Below are 5,991 nucleotides of genomic sequence, written 5' to 3'. Positions count from 1 at the left end.
AAAAAAAAAAAAAGAATAGAAAAGTCACAGAGCATCATGTAATATTGTAAGACTAAGTACTGTTTTGTGAAACTTTTTAATATATGTGCATTTGTTCAAATTATACGTGTGTGTGTGTATACTGGGTTACTGTGTACAGTTTGTATTTTATTGTGGGTTATGGTTAAAATTTGAAAGCCACTGATCTGAAGCATGTGTGATTTTTATTTTGAAAAATTTCAAACCTACAGAAAAGTTGCAAGAATGAACACTTTGGCCATTCACCTAGGTTTCCCAATTGTTGACATTTTACCATATTTGCTTTCTCTCTCTCTTTCCATTTTATTATTATTTCTTACTAACAGTTTGAGTTAGTTGCAAATGTCATGACCCTTTGAGCCCAAGAGTTTGAGGTACAGTGAGCTATGATCATGCCACTGCACTCCAGCCTGGGCAACAGAACAAGACCTCGTCTCTTAAAAAAAAAAATTCACTCTATATTGAAATTTTAACAATTATCAGATTTATTAAGCAGTCATTTTTTTTTCCTATGGGTGAAAAATGAGGTTTCTAGGTCATGGCTTGCTTTGGTCACAATACTCAAAACTAGAAACCTGTTGATTGATCGTAATGTTTCAAAGTGAATTTGTTCTCCAAATGTCTTACTTTTGAAAAGTGAGAATCAGATGAGGGCAGAAATGTTGCTTGCTCAAACCGAGTGTTGTGGCCATGGTAACTGAGTGAGAATCATGAGAATCCTGGAGACCAGATCTCTGCATTGAGGTATCCATGGAAGTCCACAGCAGACACGCAGCCTGGGTTACTGAGGAACGAGGTGCCACCTTGAGAGGAATGTACTTCCTGTCATTTGTCGCGGGTTTGTGAGAGTCAGCCTCAAAATGCTGCTCCGGCTCTGCCTGGGTGGTTAGATGGCCAGCTTTTTAATGGACATTTGTTTGGCTGAATGTTTTTGAACGAGTATCAGCATTAAAATAGCCTCCAGGGAAACAGGTTTTTATAGAGCTACCCAGCCCAGCAGAATTCTGGGAACGTGGGAGCTACTTACTGCCAAACAGACCCAGAATTGCCTGGAATGAGTTCCCAGTGAATTTGTGGCTGTTATGAGCTCTACTGAGAAAACAGGGAGCGAAGAGTTCCCATTTTGAGTTCATTTAGGCTCGCACCCCATCACTGGCTACTTGGTACCTTAAGTAAATGTAGGTACCATTGATTCTGTTGAACAAAACTATGTGTACCAGTCAGGATGGGCCATGTTATGCCTTGGTAACATATAACTCCCAAAGCTCAGTGGCTTACGGAGATTTATTTCTTGCTCATGCTACCTGTCCATTGTAGGATCATTAGCGGAGCTTTGCTCAGTGTAGCCATTCAGGGACCCAGGCTGACAAAGGATACACCATCTTAGGACATTGTTATCCAAATACGAGGCTTTAAGGTTTGCCACGGAAGAGGAGAGAGCTTGGGAGAGTTATTCGTCACTGTTGAATGCCTCCACCCAGATGTGACACATATTGCTGCTTGAATCACATTGACTAAAAAGGTCACATAGCCAGACTTAACTTCACTGAGACAAGGAAGCATGGTTCCCCTGTGCACCCAGGAGAGGGGAACTGGGCATATCAGTGAACACTTGTAATGCTCCAGGCTGGGTGTGGTGGCTCATGCCTGTAACCCCAGCGCTTCAGGAGGCTAAGGCAGGAGGATCAGTTGAGGCCTGGGCAACATAGCGAGGCCCAGACTCTACAAAAAAATACAAAATTAGCTAGGTGTGGTGACACGTGCTTATAGTCCCAGCTACTAGGGAGGCTGGGGTGGGAGGATCACTTGAGTCCAGGAGTTTGAGGCTGCAGCAATCTATGATAATGTTAGAGTAGGTAGTCAGACATGAGCAGGGCAGGAGAGGGCCCTCCCCTTACCAGGAATGGCAGGCAACCATCAGGTGATGGGCAGGCAGTTGTTAGGTGTGGCTCTCAAATAATAATTTGTCACAGCTGGTGCCAGGGAGAGGCAAGCTGCTGATAGAAAACACCTGAAACTGGTGATCAGCAGCATCATGATAAGATCTCAGGAGCTGGCCAAGTGGACTCAAATATGCACACAAAATGGCAAAATGGCAGAGTTTAACTTTTCTCTAGGAACACTGGATTGGTAAGGGAAAAATATGTCAAGTGAGCATGCGCACGACTCTAGTAAATGCACTGTGCATGCATCTCCACCCACGTCCTGGCAGGCCACTGGGCATGCAGACAGCTAACCCCAAGGGAAGACTCAAGGGAGAAGTAACACAACCTGGAAGTATGCCAACGTAGAAAACCCCAAGTCAAAGGTCACACCGTGCACTTGAATCTCTCAAGTTGCCTGCTTGGCCCTTTTCCAAGTCTACTTTACTTCCTTTTGTTACTGCTCTAAAACTTTTTAATAAACTCTCACTCCTGCTTTAAAACTTGCCTTGGTCTCAGTCTCTCACTCTGCCTTATGACTCTTGACAAATTCTTTCCTCTGAGAAGGCAAGGATCGAGTTTGCTGCAGACCCAATCGGATTCACCTCTGCTAACAATCATGCTACTGCATTTCAGCCTGGGTGACAGAGTGAGACTCCATCTCTAAAAAACAAATATAAACAAAAACCTGTACTTCTCAAAACTGTCAAAAGGAATGGAGACTTGAAGGGGAAATGTGGTGAGCATTCCACTAGCCCGCAGCCAGGCTTCCGAACACTGTGTTTACTCTAGCCGATAGGAATGCTGTGGCCTCTTTGTACTGGTTCTTTCAAGCAAGGGGACAGAAAATATAGAGGGGCAGGGCATCATGGCTCATGCCTGTAATTCCAGCACTTTGGGAGGCTGAGGTGGGTGGATCACCTGGGGCCAGGAGTTCGAGATCAGCCTGGCAAACAGGGTGAAACCTCGTTTCTACTAAAAATACTCAGGAGACTGAGAAAGAATTGTTTGAACCTGGGAGGTGGAGGTTTCGGTGAGCTGAGATCGTGCCATTGCACTGCAGCCTGGGCAACAAGAGCAAAACTCCATCTCAAAAAAAAAAAAAAAAAAAAAAAAAAAAAAAAAAAAAAAAAAAAGAGACACAAGGCTCATATTTTTCCTTTAAAAAATGTTTTCCATACAAATACTCAACATATAATATTCAACTCCCCAGAAGCTTGATCTTTGGAAAATATTCACCCTTAGCCCTCTGGCTCTTTCTGAGAGGCTCCTCTGGGTGGTTTCACAACTGAGGTCAACAGCCCCCACACCCACCCAACCTTTGTTAGGCTACCACCGTGCTGCCCTCTAGAGGACAATATCTGCTGGGCACGGCTGTCTGGCTGTCCGTCCCTTCTGCCATCCTCAACCTGACCTCAAGGAAGGGGCCCCTAGTCCTCTTTGATCCTCGGGCTCAAAGATGGTTTAGGCCCTTCCCCTTCATCCCTCACAGCCCAGAAGAGCACACCAGGCTGGGAAGTGAATGAGACTTTTCCAAAGGGTTGGTTACAGTGGAAGTGAGCAGACCACTGACTAACGCTGGATGGGGCTGTTGGCTGAACTGCCAGCCCCCAACCCCGTCAGAGGCCCCTGCAGCTGGCCTGGCTAACTTCCCTCCCCACCTGCAAGCACTGGGAATGCTAAGGCCTCCCTCTGTTTCTGAGGCCAAACTTTTAGGAAGGGGTTTTTTTTGTCCCCCAGCCTAAAGCTCACCTCACCAGCCCCACGCGGGAAACTCAACTCTCCAGACAGTGGCCGGCCTTGCCTTCGGCAGTATTCCCCACGGGATGCCACACATAGGCCACCTGGCTGCCTGCTTGCCTTCCAGTCCCTTCTTTGCCCTGGCTTCACATTGCCTAAAAGCTGCTGCTGAGAACTCCAAAAGAACAAACAATAATTCTGGGGACACCAGTTGGCCTAATGTTACACAGACTGAAGTAGCATTTCTCTCCAAAAAGCCCCAACATCGGGAGACGGGGAGACGCTGGGTGGCTGAGGCAGGAGGATCACTTGAGCCCAGCCTGGGCAACATAGTGAGACCCCACCTCTAAAAAAAAAAAATTAGCCAGGCATGGTGGCATGCATCTACAGTCCCAGCTACTCAGAAGGCTGAGATGAGAGGATCCCTTGAGCCCAGGAATTTGAGGCGGCAGTGAGCCATGATTGCACCACTGCACTCAGCTTGGTGATAAAGCGACTCTGTCTCAAAAAAAAAAAGAAGGTACAGCAACCCCTCTTTTTTTTATACTGTTGCACGTATGACCAGTGTTTTTATCTGGAAAGATACTTCCTTTTTCTTTGATGGAACAGGACTTTTCAGTTCCCCCTCTGAGACTGTGTTCAGGTTTCCCCGAAGGGCAAGGGGTGGGTCCTGCCTTTCTACTTGCACTGGGCCTGATAACTTCACAGAGCAAAGCACAGTCTTTCTCGGAGGCCCCACCATCTCCACCCCAGAGGGCAGAAAAGGCTTGTGACATTACATGAGTTTTTCAAATTCCAGAAGCCTGAGAGCTCCATCTTTGCCCCATTAATCCTGTTGGCCAGAGAATGTCCCTGCATCTGCTACTGGCTTTCATGGGTGATGGTTGTGGGGATGGCATGGCCTTGTCTTCAGTGTTATCCAGAAAGGATGAGGGGGACAGGAGTCACAGCAGGAGTATTAGTTCATTCTCACGCTGCTAATAAGACATACCTGAGACTGGGTAATTTATGAAGGAAAGAGAGTTAATTCACTCACAGTCCTGCATGGCTGGGGAGGCCTCAGGAAACTTACAATCATGGCAGAAGGGGAAGCAATCATGTCCTTCTTTACATGACGGAGCAAGGACCACTGCGGAGCAAAAGGGGGAAAAGCCCCTTAAAAACCATCAGATCTCGTGAGAACTCACTATCAGGAGAACAGCAGCATGGGGGAACCACCCCCACAATTCAATTACCTCCCACTGGGTCCCTCCCACGACACGTGGGGATTATAAGAACTACAATTCAAGATTTGGGTGAGGACACAATCAAACCATCCATATCACTAGGGGAGGTGGTATTCTTGTGTTTAAGCAGTAGTAGTGACTGAATCACTACTCCTTGCTCCCCTTTTCCCCCTCCCTCCTCCCCTCTCCCCTCTCCCCCGGGACTGGGCTGATTCAAGGAGTCTTCTGTCTAATTCTCCTCCACCTGGTCTCAATCACTGCTGGTCTCAAAGAGCACTTTGGTGTCTGCCCCCACTGTGGTCTGGGGTACAGGCAGGGTGAGGTGCAGCCATTCCCGGCCAACTTCAGTTCCTGAATGTTACTTCTATTCCTTCTATTTATGTTACAGGCAGGGAAAACGTAGAAGCACTTAGACAAACATCTGCAGTCTTCAAGGGAGTTCCCTTGAGTTTTTGCTGACTTTTACAACTGTGATCCTGAGAGGAGAAAAGGAGTTTTTGTTCACAGGTGGACTCGCTGAAACACCAACCTACAGGGCCGCCCGTGGAGGTCTTTCCTTCGTGGTTCCCATTTGCCTAGCAGGAGTTCCCTAATGGGCCCACGTCACCTCAGGCCTAGGCCGGCTTGTGGCTCGCTTGCCGGCCAGTAGCAGGTCACGTGGGTTGTGGCGTCAGTAGTTAAAAGTGCAGTAAAAAATAACAGTAATAAAGTAGATGGGGAAATGTTCACATGCATCACAGGTAGTAAGATAAGTATTACTTCATTAAACGTTTGCTTCAGTTGTGTGTGTGTGTGTGTACACTGGATTACAATACAAAAATGCATCTTTCAATTGGGCGCAGTGACTCATACCTGCAATCCCAGCACTTTGGGAAGCTGAGGCAGTAGGATCGCTTAAGCTCAGGAGTTTGAGACCAGCCTGGGCAATATAGTGAGACTTCTCTCTACTAAAAATCAAAAAAATTAGCTGGGTGTAGTGGCACCTGTCTGTGGTCCCAGCTACTCGGAAAGCTGAGGTAGCAGGATCGCTTGAGCCTACAGTGAGTCATGATGGCGCCACTGCACTCTAGCCTGGGCAGCAGAGT

The sequence above is a fragment of the Cebus imitator genome, unplaced genomic scaffold, assembly GCF_001604975.1.
Source record: "Cebus imitator isolate Cc_AM_T3 unplaced genomic scaffold, Cebus_imitator-1.0 Scaffold613, whole genome shotgun sequence".
NCBI lineage: Eukaryota > Metazoa > Chordata > Mammalia > Primates > Cebidae > Cebus > Cebus imitator.
This window is presented reverse-complemented; position numbering follows the sequence as displayed.